Source organism: Pteropus vampyrus, unplaced genomic scaffold (genome assembly GCF_000151845.1).
Source record: "Pteropus vampyrus isolate Shadow unplaced genomic scaffold, Pvam_2.0 Scaffold57, whole genome shotgun sequence".
In the NCBI taxonomy this organism is placed as follows: domain Eukaryota; kingdom Metazoa; phylum Chordata; class Mammalia; order Chiroptera; family Pteropodidae; genus Pteropus; species Pteropus vampyrus.
In genome coordinates, this window is record NW_011888838.1 from 1645128 (window position 1) to 1657816 (window position 12689).

Sequence of the window (12689 nt, forward strand, 5' to 3'; positions counted from 1 at the left end):
CCCAGGAAAAGAATGAAAAGAAGATGAGTCAGTGTTTAATTTTGTCAATAAAAAGACTATCTGAAAGTTGCATTTAAACATTGGATTTACCTTTGGAAGTATCTATGAAGATTGACCAGAGTAAATGTATTAAAAGGGTGAAAATTTTAACTCATAAATTTCCTAATTTTTTACTACATTAAATAAAAAGAATATACTCTCTCCCTGTTTAGTTTCTCTCTGCCATTTACTCTTTTATAAAACATGTCTTTGCCAAAATATCATGATGCAGAATCAGATAACAAGTAGATAGAAAGAAGAAAGTGGTAGATGGAGTAGGGAAAGAGTTTTTATGAAACACTGAGATTACCTACATAATAAACGTAATTAGAGATTGGAAAAATAAAAAAAAAATCTGCATTGATTGAGAGATATCGAAAAGGGAGGTTTATTATCATTTATTTACACTCAGATATATTCTGAAGCATTAGTTTGAGAGATTGACAGGTTTCAAAGCAACATAGAGTAGAAGAGAATCAAAGAGAAAAGAGATGAGAATTCTAGAATTTAAATATTATTTCAATTAGGTGTCTGCATACCTATTTGAATGAGATGGGATCTGGAGTTCTCAGATCCATAAAGTTTATCATGTAGAGTACATATTCAATAGGTGACAGCTGCATTAGAGCCATTCTTTGGAATAGCACTTTATTCACAAGAATTAATCAGATTCACAGCCTAGGTGACTGTCCATAGAATTTCACTGCACCTTAAAGATTTTTCTATAACTTTTCCCTCTAAATTGTAAACACGTAGCCATAAATCCTCTTTTTTTTTTTTTTTTTTTATAGGCGAGGCAACCCTTGATTGACCTCACAGATTGCAAGGACCTTGTCAGCTTACAATCTCTTCTTGTTTTTACTTTTTATGCCTACAGCACCTGGTCTTCCTAGGTGGTCTTCCATCCAAGTACTAACCAGGCCCAACCCTGCTTAGCTTCTGAGATCAGACGGGATCAGGCTTGTTCAGGGTAGCTTGGCTGTAGACTTCCATAAATCCTCATTTTTGAGGTGATGCAATGACTAGTCACTTTCTAGAAAGGAAATTGACTTAATTTTCTCTACTCTCAAGAATATCTTGACAGCATATTTGCCTCTTATGCTCTAAAGGGATGGTAAATATAATCAATGCACAGTGAAATATTTATATGCACAACTCCATTTCTAATGCATTATCAAAATATCTGTTAGCTCCACTTAAATAAAAGTTTAAAACATTGTGTTTCCCTAATAAGACAAAGAGTATGTCACAAATCTTTAAAATGCAAAGGATGAGCACATTTTGGGTGGCATTTTAATACTTTGATACAGCAACCTGACAAATCATTTCCAATTAGACTTCCCATAGTAAGGAAATAATTTATGCTCAAAGATTAAACACTTCTTTTTTTTCCAACATGGAAATACTGTTTTAAAAAATGTCTTTCAGAGGTATTCTGCTACTACTAAATAGTAAAGGTTGATATAAGTGAAGAGCAAACTTATCAAACAGAATAACTTTTGATAAATGCCAATTACTCCTTCATTGAAGAGAATTGTTATATCAAAGAATCAATAAAACAAGATCCATACACACACATTCAATTCAACAATCATGTATTGAGTGTTTTCATAAAAGGTAATGTACTAGGTGTTGGGGTGTAAAGATGAGAAAACCACAAGTTAATGTGAAATAAATATGTCGCTTTCTCCGCTATGATGTCAAATGAGCTATAGAGCTACAGTGTGCTGCTACTAGAAAGGGAGAAAAATTATGCTGACTGTGGAATTGAGGACAACTTCATGCTACATGTGGGCTTAGACTGAGACCTCAAGAATTGTAACTGGCTGTGATATGGGGGAAAGTAGAAAAAAGTGAGCATAAGTAGAAAAGCTCACAGGGTCCTAGGTAAGGAGTAGAGGTATAGAATAGACTAGAGGAACTAATTCCAAAGACACTTTAGAGATTGAATTAATAAGGCATATAACATAGTGGCATAAGATTTGGGTCTGAGAGCCAAGGTTGAGAAGTTCCCTTTCAATACATCTTCCAGCAAAGTTATGTCCTTAAGTGATGCTGAAAATTCAGAATAAAATGCAAGGTTTCAGGATAAGGAAATCAATTCTGTTTTGAATGTATTTGGGGTGACTATAAGACATCCGCAGTGGTACCACTCCAAAGGTACTGTTCCTGCATTTAAAATATTTCTATGTGCATTTTTATCTGAACATCTGTACCTATTACAATGAAAAATTTTCTCATAAGACTAAAGTAGGTAACAAAATATTAAAGATTATATATTATTTCAAATGTAAAGATGTTCCTTCTTGACCTCCAAATGTATAAATATAACTGTTCATTTGTTATCTTTACTTAGTCTCAAATTTATGATATTCAAAACGAATTTGTTGATAGGCCTCCCTTCCTCTCACCCTGCATAACCACTTGCTTCTCCCTCAAGATTTCTCACCTTAGTAAATGGCACCTTTGTTCTTCTGGTTGCTCAGCCAAAACAATGTTGGAATCTGTTTTTTTTCACATTCTTCCATCCTAAATGTTCTCTCTGATCCTGATCTGGCTCCCAGGGCAGCAGTTAGAGTAATTAAAAAGAAAAATCCAATCTAGTTATTCTTTAGTTTTAGCTTTCTAACCTTTTCAGAAGATAAGCCAAAATTCTCATAATAATCTTCAGGGTTTTAAAGACCTCCTTGATCTCTCTCTTGAATCGTTCCAGGCAGATGCCCCCATTTCCCTGTTATATCTCAGATACAACAGGCATATCCTTACCTCAGAGCCTTGTACTTTGTTTCCTCTGCATTAAATGATCTTTCCTCAGATACTCCTTCAGTTACTCTCTCACTTCATTCAAGCTTTTACCTAAGTTTCTTGTTTTCAGCAGAGCCTACTACATTCATGCTATCTAAACGTTTAATCTCCTTCCTCATACATACACACATGTAATACACTTCCTCTACTTTGTTTTATTTTACTTTTTCAAAGTCTCTACTAGAATGTAACTTCTATGAGGTCAGGGTTTTTATCTATTTTTTTTTTTTCACTATTACATCCTCTGTGCCCAAATAGTGCAAGAAACATATGAAATAAGTGACTGATCAATATGTCAAATATACACTAAAGCTAAATAAATTATAACCCTTGAATAACTGCTAAACATAATCCTTTAAAGGAAGGAAGGAAGGAAAGAAGGAAGGAAGGAAGGGAGGAAGGAAGGGAGGAAGGAAGGAAGGAAGGAAGGAAGGAAGGAAGGAAGGAAGGAAGGAAGGAAGGAAGGGAGGAAGGAAGGAAGGGGAAAAAGGAAAGAAAGAAGGAGAAGGTGGCAGGACAGGAAGAGGAGGGAGGAAGGAAGGAAAATATGAAGAGGGAAAAAGCGAAAGAACAAAGAAGGGGAAAACAGGTATTTCATTTTCTAAGGCAATGAACTTTACACAATTAAGTTCTGTATACATTTATTGTATGGTTAATAGAGAAATATAAATAGCAACCTTAGAAGTACAGACATACTCAAATTTAACTTTAATAAAAGCCTCTAACTCTCCTTCCCCATTCTGTCCTTTTGATATGGTCAGATTTAAATGAGTGATAAAGTAAAAGTAAAAATATACATATACATAAATTCATGTATATAGTCTACATAATCACGCCTTCAAGTTCTTAGTCTTCCGGGTCATAAATTCAACCATTATTCATCTGGAGCCTATATCTTATCACCACAAGAAATCCAGTCCCTGCCATCAGTGCTACTGACATTTACTGTTCATTTCCTCTGACCACTGCATAACTTTTACTCCAAAAATTTGTGAGTCTCTTTGACTCTCACTACTCAATGCATACGCCAACCTCTCCCTTTATTCTTTGCCTCTCGTCTGAGACTTTTGAATTGAACATTCTAAGAATTTAGAAATTACATAATTAGCAGCAAAATCGATCCTCATGTCTCCTTTGTATTCCATGTTTCTAGTGATTGTCCCTCCTATTCACCCAGATTTGTTTGTATGGTCCTAGGTTTCACTTCCTACTTAAACTAGAGTCCCTTTCTTAGATTCTCTTTTCTAAATCCCTACACCCCACATCTGGTCTGTGTCCTAAGATAATATAATAAGTATCTATACAGAAATATCCCTACCTAAAACAAATACATTATGAAACAGATTGTTTAGCATCCCAGCCTGAAACTTCTGCTTTTGAATTATTCTCAATTTGGGTGTCTTTATAGAAAAATAAAATAATTTTTTGGTATTTACTTTATATCTTCATTACTATAATCACTCTTAAAAGTGTTAGCTTCCAGATAAAGGGAGAATTGGCCACCAACATTTACAGCTTCTATCCTTAGAGGTACAGAGAGTTCAGAAATATGAGTTCAGTCTCAAAACAATATATTAAATAAATTAATGTAAACATAGCAATTAAAATTATAGTTGTATAAAGTATAGTGGTACCATTATATACATTCTCAGATATTCAGAATCTCATTCTGGTTCCTAGAATTAATGCAGTGAAAGACCTAAAACAATTTCTGAAAATAAATAAGTTTTCTGAATAGTTATGCTATAAGGATATAAATCTATTGTCCAATGAATGAATGGTGATAATTTTCAATTTGAGTTGAATTTGTTTTCCTAAAATTTCCATTTACCAAAACTTTCAATTAAATTTTGATTTGAGAATGCACACACATACCTTTGGCCAGCTGCTTTACATAAATGTATTTGAATCTTCACAGTCCTTCAAGATGGGTCTTCCTTTCCTATTTTTAAAGAAAAAATTAAAGAAAACAAATTCAATAATCTGAAGCTCAGACTTTTACTCCGCTATACTACTTCTGTGATCGTTTCAATACTGAACAATTCCATGAAGTTAAGAATAACACTAAAGATAGATTGAAGATAATTATTGCATTGCAAACATATTATTCTGACTATAAGACTTTTTTTATTCATCAATATTTCCCTTATCTTTGACATTTTGCTACAGACATATTTAATAGGCAAATAAAAGCTAAAATTTTCTCCTAACGATAGTTTGTCATATGAATGATCTCTTGCCTATTCTTTCAAAACACATTTACAAACATGTTTTTACAAAAACACAATATCCATATTTTTTCACAAATAAATTTAAAATATCTGTATACATGAGGACAGTTTTTATTACAGTCTTTTTTAAAGCGAAGGCCTCTTCTTATTTCTGAAAAGATTTTGTGGAAAGTTGAAAAAAAAGGTGAGATAATTTGAAGATTTTTAACATTTTAAAGGTCATCATCCATCGTGCTAAGATTAAGAACCTCTGTAAAACAAAATCTAAAATGAAATCTTTCTTGAGATCTAAAGCTAAGAAAATATCACTTATCTTAAGAATGTATTGTCTAACATACTAACAGACTAGTGTGTGCAGGTAGTACTTATTAAACACTATTTTAATACATGATTTGCAATGAATTTAAATGAGATTTGATGTAGAATATGGGAAATTTTAACTTATAGCTGCATATGGCGTTGTCACTTAAATGCCTTTCTTTAAGATTTCTAAAACATCTTTAAAGTTTGTTTGTTTGTTTTCATACTGGCTAAGTGTTGCTTCTATAATATGTTTCAATACTAACAAGATAGAATAATTAATTTATTGATTTTTTTAAAAAAATGTTCTACTTGCATGTGGACATTTGGCATATATTTCTATAGATAGCTAAATGCAGTACAAAAATTAGATGCTTATATGTAATGGACCTAATTTGATTGAGCTAGAAAAAAATAATTTTTTAAATTATTTTTTTTTCAATTTTTTCTCAAATTAATTGTATGTGTTTTGGAGTAAAATAATATGGAAACTTTGTTAAAACTACTTTAAAACTTCAAAATAAGGCCACAGGATCCTAATTTTCTAGCTAATAAATGTTATAGGTTGCAGTAGAATTACTAAAGCTTCCTCTCCAAAATCTAAAGAAATACTAGAAAAAATTAATGTTTTCTTATTACACTATAACTAAGAATTTTGCACATTTTCTAAAAGTGTATTAATTATCCCACTGAGTAAGCTTGTTCAGAGAATTTATCCCAGTGTATACTCACCCTTTTTAAAAAAGTTGTCTGCTTTCTAAATATAATTAGAAATATTTTTATTAATAGCAAAGCCTTCAAATTTAATTTGTTGAAACTGAAAAAAAAATTTAAATCCCAAAGTTCAAACTCTCATTATTTTATACAGATATATTTGTGATTATAGTTATTTAAAAAAAATCATACATCTAAAAATAAATGAATTAAAGCTCAACACAACTATATATAACAAAACCAGCATTCTGATATAATGAGTTATACAGAGTAAATTACCAAGCCAAGTAACCAAGAGACTTCTTGATTACTTTGTGAAACTGCTTTTTGTTTAGTGAGCTGTGTGAGTACATATATATAGAATTAAATCACTGTTCACTGTTATCATTGTAATTAGAAATTTGTAACTCAGGGATTTAAAAAACTTAATAGGAATGTCTATTTTGAAGTGGAATAGAGAAGCTGACAACAGATCAGTGCTCCACCTAGAACAACCAGAAAAGCTGTATAAAATAGAAAGCTCAGAGAGCTGTTTAGGCAATGAGAATCAGAGAAAATCTTGAAATAGTAAATTTATTTCTATAAGCATTTTACCCTGGAGCATTTGCCAATCCTGAATGTGGAAAGGACCTTGAATATGATAGATATCACTCCTGTAATTAGATTAGGTTATATGGCACAGCTGACTTTAAGAAAGAGACAATATTCTTGATAGAACTAATCTAATCATGTGAGCTCTTAAGAGAACTGCATTGTTTCTGGTGAGAGATTCCACATGTGAGTGGTAATAAGGACATTCTCCTTTGCTGTGTTTGACAATGGAAGGGACCATATGGCAGAATCAAGCCGATAGCCTTCTAAGAACTAAAAGTAATCCCTGGCCAGTATATAGGGAAAAAAAGAGACCTCAGACTACAACTGCAAGGAACTAGATTCTTCCAACATCCTAAATGAGAGAGAAAGCAGACCCCTCCTTAGTAATTTCTCCAAATAGCACACAGCCCAGCTGACCCCTTGATGTCATCCTGATGAAAATGTGAGCAGATAACTCAGTCCTGCCATGCCCATATTTCTGATCTACAGAAATATAACCCAATAAGTGGGTGCTGTTGTAAGCTGTGAAGTTTGTGGTAATTTGTTATGCAGAAATGTTAAGCAAAGACAGACAGCTGAGAATCTAGTTATTTATACTGATGAAGAGTCATTGCACAGAGAAACAAAAGAAGATTTTGATAGAGATTTCCAGGTCAGTTTATGTGTGGGATAGGGTGCTAAGTGGAAAACCTCTGAAAAGCCCAGCAGGTAAGTAACAGAAGTAAGATCCAAGAAAACTAAATGGACTTTCAGTTGAATACTGGAGAGACAAGGGTGGGCCAGAAACAGACTAAGCCTTCCCAGGGCTACAACTACTCTCTACTCAGTAAAATCAATGATAGATTAAAGGACAACTCTCTTCAACTAGTGGAAAGAGTAAACCACATTATCTGGAATCTCTACGATATCCAGCAATCAATTAAATATAAGTAGCCATGCCAAAAGTCAGGATCATGTGAGTTAAACACACACACACACACACACACACACACACACACACACACACACACAACAAAACAAAACAAAACAAAAACAATAGACAAAATAGATCTTCCAATGATACAGATGTTAGTTACTAAAAAGCTTTAAAGTAACTGTGATTAATATGTCCTAGAAAATAAATTAATACAATGACAAAGAAGATAAAGTGAAGAAATTTACAAGAGAATCGAACTATGAAAAAATATTATCATGTAGACATTTTGAACTTAAAAAATACAATAACTAAAATAAAGCATCATAAATGATCTACTATCTATGAGAAAATTCATGTCAGAATTCTCTAGAATGAAAGAAAAAGACCAAATAGTGATTACGTAGCTTGACTGTCATTTTTAATTTAAAAATATAATGTGATTTTACAAAAATGCTTCCTAAGAACCATTTTCCAAATACCTCATAGCAAGAGGATCAACAATGGTTGTTAGTTAGATGATTCAGATACAGTTATATACTTGAGAATGGTTTAAAATTTGGTTCTTCAAATCTGGAAAATAAAATATTACATAACCAAGAGACTTCTCAACCTTTACCACTAAAGTTACTGGAATTCTGGAGGCATAAGAATTCATAGATTGGTAAAATTTAGGAAGTTCTAAAAGTCTAAAGCTAAACTTCTCTGAGGACTTTCATTTCAAAATTTTTTTAAGAGCCAATAGTTAGTTTGAAAGATACTCTTAGTTATTGTTTTTCAAATTAATAAAGCCTGTCGCAAGAGTCATATTATAAAGTCTTTAATTTTATTTCTCTCAGAAATGTGAGAAACTAAAGAATAAATAGTCTAGAGATTAATTTTGTTTCTTAATACCTTGTCATAATCTGGTCATAAAGGAATTCAGAAAATGTTTAACAATAAATAAGCAGTTCCACATAAATTATATTTGATCCAAGGAAGCATAGGTATTAATTTGCCTATGAGGTATTGATTTCACTCATATACTAATTGTTTTTATTTTCTTCTTAAGTATAACATTAAAGTTTTTTTTAACATGTTAACTAGCTAAAATGTTTTACATAAGGATTTTAAAAACAAGCATACACTAAACTTTATTTTTCATTTCTTCTTCAAAAAATTTTATGAACCAAAAAAATGCTGTCAACTTTCTTTTGAAAGACTGGTTTTTATGAGTAAAAAATCTACTTGTTGCAAGATTCTTGATAGTACAGTAATGATAGATATTAGCTACTATTATTATTACAGATTTAATTTTTCAATGCTGAAACAAAAAGAAGAAATATTAAAATTCCAGTTAACATAAATTTATTGACACTTATAATTTGATTTTATAGGCATATAATTTGATTTTTCTCAAAAACAAAATATTTGTGTGATTATAGTTAACTATATCCCACATGGTTTTAAAACATATTTTACATAAAATGAAATTTTAAAAGATATCACAATAATCAAGTTGAAATCAAATATAAAATTTTGAAAATTATAATAACAAATATAGGCTAGTAATATGTGGGCTTATAGTAAATCATTATGAAATAGATTATGGATTTATTCATATACATATATATGAATAATATATATATGTTCCCTTAAAACAAGCCAATATTTTCTCATCTTACACCTATTATTAAATACTACAGAAAAGTCTTCTGAAATGAGGTAAAATGAACTCTTCCTGCCAATGCTTCCTTTTTTAGTAGTAGTCATTAAAATGAAACGAACCTGTAAAACATTTATGATCTGAGCTTTGGACATCACTATGAATTACCTTTACAGAATTTTAGACCCTTTCAATAATTCAGCACTTGTATTTATTTTCGGGTTGGTCAGTATAAAATTTCACATGGGTATGTGAATGGTTTTTATTTCTGAACTGGATCTTAAACTGTGTACTACAGGTGCATGCTAAAATAACTTGGCAAGACAAATGCTATTGAAGTTTTCAGCTTCCCAGATTCTAATTGCAAAGTCGAAGAATGACTAATAAACACTAAATAAATGAGAACATCCAAGAAATATATACTACCCATATTTATCATGATTACATATAATTTATGGTTTATGTAACTCATGTCTGAGATGCCAGAGACTTGCACTCTACCTCATTTTACAGTAGGCCAGGTGAAGAAAGAAATGACATTTTGGTTGGCCTGACCCCCTTTCAACACTAAGGAAAAAAATATATATTTCTTTGGATTCAGCTTTATACAGATGAAAGAGAATTAGCTTTGGAATGGAAAGATCTTTGTTCTGTTCCTTTTCTTGGCCCTTGTTAGCTTTTGGAAATTAAACAAGTTACTTAATTTATTTTAATCTGAGCTTCTTTATTGGTAAAGTGATATACATGTAGGTATTTCAACCTATATAGGAATAGATATATTTAAAACTCTTAGCCTTTAGTAGGCATTCAATAGATGGTAAATATTCCTGGATGGCCTGGCCCTCAATTAGCAAATATTCTATTCAGTGGTTCAAAAAAGTTAATTAACAGAAAACAAGGAAAAATGAAAAGTTTCACTATCAAGTGATGAAACTAATTCGTTCAGCAAATAACTGTTAAATGCATATTATATTTACTTAGGGGCTAGATATTATGGATCACAAATACATATAAGAAATGATTATTTTCATTTTGTAAGTTATATAAACATCTAATGACTATGTTGTACATCTGAAATTAATATAATAAATAATATAATGTACATCAACTGTAATTTAAAAATAAATAAATAATGTTAAAAAAGATCATTTTATATTTTTAATAGGTAACCATATTTTTAAGTGAAATGAAACATGTAACCAAATGGATATAATATGAAGGAACTGTTGATTCATAAGGTAGACATGGGATTAAGTACACCATGAGTTCTGAAAATAAGAGTATTTCTTGCTAAAAAATGAGAAAATATTAAAACAAGGTGGTACTTGAGCTAAATCTTAAAGAGGTAATAAATGTATTAAGTCAAGATGGAAAAAGGAGTATGAACAGATTCTCCAGAGTGAAGATGATCTAAGTGTGTTAAATTATGTCCCAGAAAACACATGTTCAAGCCTTAATCCCTAGTACCAGTGAATGTGACCTATTTGGAAACAGGATTTTTGCAGATATAATCAAGTTAAGATAAAATCATACTATATTAGGATGAGTCCCATATCTAATGGCTGGTTCCCTTATAATGAGAGAAAAATTTGGAGACATGTAGACACACAGGAAAGAAAGCCATGTTGACTATGGAGGCAGAGATTGGAGTAATGCAGCTATAAGCCAACACCACCAAGAATGACCCACAACTACCAGAAGCAAAGAAGAGGCAAGGAAAGATTCTTTCCTAGAGCTTCCAGAGGAAGCCTGTCCCTGCTGACACCTTGATTTCAGACCTCTAGCTTTCAGAACAGTGAGACAACAATTTTTTGCTGTTTTAAGCCACCAAGTTGTGGTAATTTTTTGATAGCTCTAAGAAACAAATATATTGGCCAAAAAATGTGTTTTCCACAAGTTTCCCTCTTCTGTTAGAGTAGACTTTAATAAAAACAACTGGAGTTTTAATTCTAACTTAAATTCTAACTGTGTCATTTTTACTAGATGTGTAGCACTCGGTAAATTAAATTTTCCTAGCCTAAACTTCACTAGAAAAAGGTTATGATAATACCTACCTTACAAGTTTTTAAAATTTTTTATGAATCAATTGATATAAAGAAAATATGTTACCTAATACATTGCAGATAGTTAATCAACCTTAATAGTGATAATGTTATTAGTGATGACTTTTACAAATTGCTGATTCCAATTACCAAGAGTATCGATAGTGGCATGATAATTAATAAAAATGAAATAGATAACCCCAGTCTTTAAATTATGCCTTCCTTAGATTTTGTTAAGTTGTCAAAGATTTAAGATGTACCTGTGACTTTTAAGAATCTTGAAAAGTCAAGATATTGATTGAAAATAGATAAACAGGTGGAGGATTCAAGATGGCGTAGAAAATAGAAGCTGTGCCTGCCTCCTCTCACAATTACAAAAAAAATTTGCTCTGTGACAAAGCTACAGAGGATCCAGTATATGGAGTCACCAGAGGTCTGGTTGAACAGAAACCCTACAACTAGGTGACCTCAAAAAACAGGTCACCTCAAAATGGTAAGAGAGGAAGAAATGTGAAACGGCCAGATCTCATAACCACATGTGGTGACTGAGAAACTATAGCGCTATCTTGGCTGCAGAATCCCCTCCCCTACCTGAGGAGCAAGGTGTCCTGGCTGCACACTGGGCTCCCCAGCCCAGGATTCCAGTGCCAGGAAGAAGAATCCCCACAAACTCTGGCTGTGAAAACCAGCAGAGATTGTGGCTGAGTGAGATGGAGGGCTACAAGAAGCAGAGACATTCCTCTTAAAAGGCCCATGCCCCAGCCTTACTCGCTGATAGACTCACTCGCTCTGAGCTCCAGCCCTGGGGCAGCTGCTTAAGGGGCGCCAAAGACATATGGGGAGGCGCAGAGCTATTGGGCTTCAGGGCGAGGGCTGGAGGGGAGACTGGCCCTGGACAGAGATGCAAGCAGAAGCAATTGTTTCTTTTTTGAGCCCTCCCCGCTCCCAGCCTGCAGACACAGGTGCCATCAACCCAGATAACACAAGTTGCTGCGCCCAGGGGATTCCTTGATACTCCATCTCTCCCAACTTGTGGACCCACCCAATCTGCTCCCAGTGATTTATTCCGTACAAATGGGCTGTCTTGGCTCCTGCTACAAACTTTTATAAAATCTCTCAGATGCTCACAAAACCCTAGAAGCAGCATCTGGCCTCGGCATGCCCTGTAGCTTTTGCTTAGTAGCCTTAAGACCCCCGCCAGTGGCAGCCAGTCTCAGTTTCTGACTTGGCCCCTCGAGGCACCTATAAGCCCAGCACAGGTGGCAGCCATCTGTGAATTGCTTGGTGACTCTTACCAGATGGCCCTGGAGTACACAGGCTGCAACTAAACTTGGCCTGCAGCTGGACCCCTCTCAGGTCTCTGCCAAGGGGCTCCACAGCACATCTACTACATAAAGCTACTCTAC

The 12689-nt window shown here is 33.2% G+C and overlaps 1 non-coding gene across 1 annotated transcript; it reads right to left on the reverse strand.

The window, feature by feature from the left end:
• Window positions 1-907: 907 nt before the first annotated feature.
• On the reverse strand, window positions 908-1026 carry LOC111740076. Its single transcript, XR_002780456.1, has one exon. It is a non-coding gene; the product is annotated as a 5S ribosomal RNA (ribosomal RNA).
• Between the last annotated feature and the right edge of the window lie 11663 nt (window positions 1027-12689).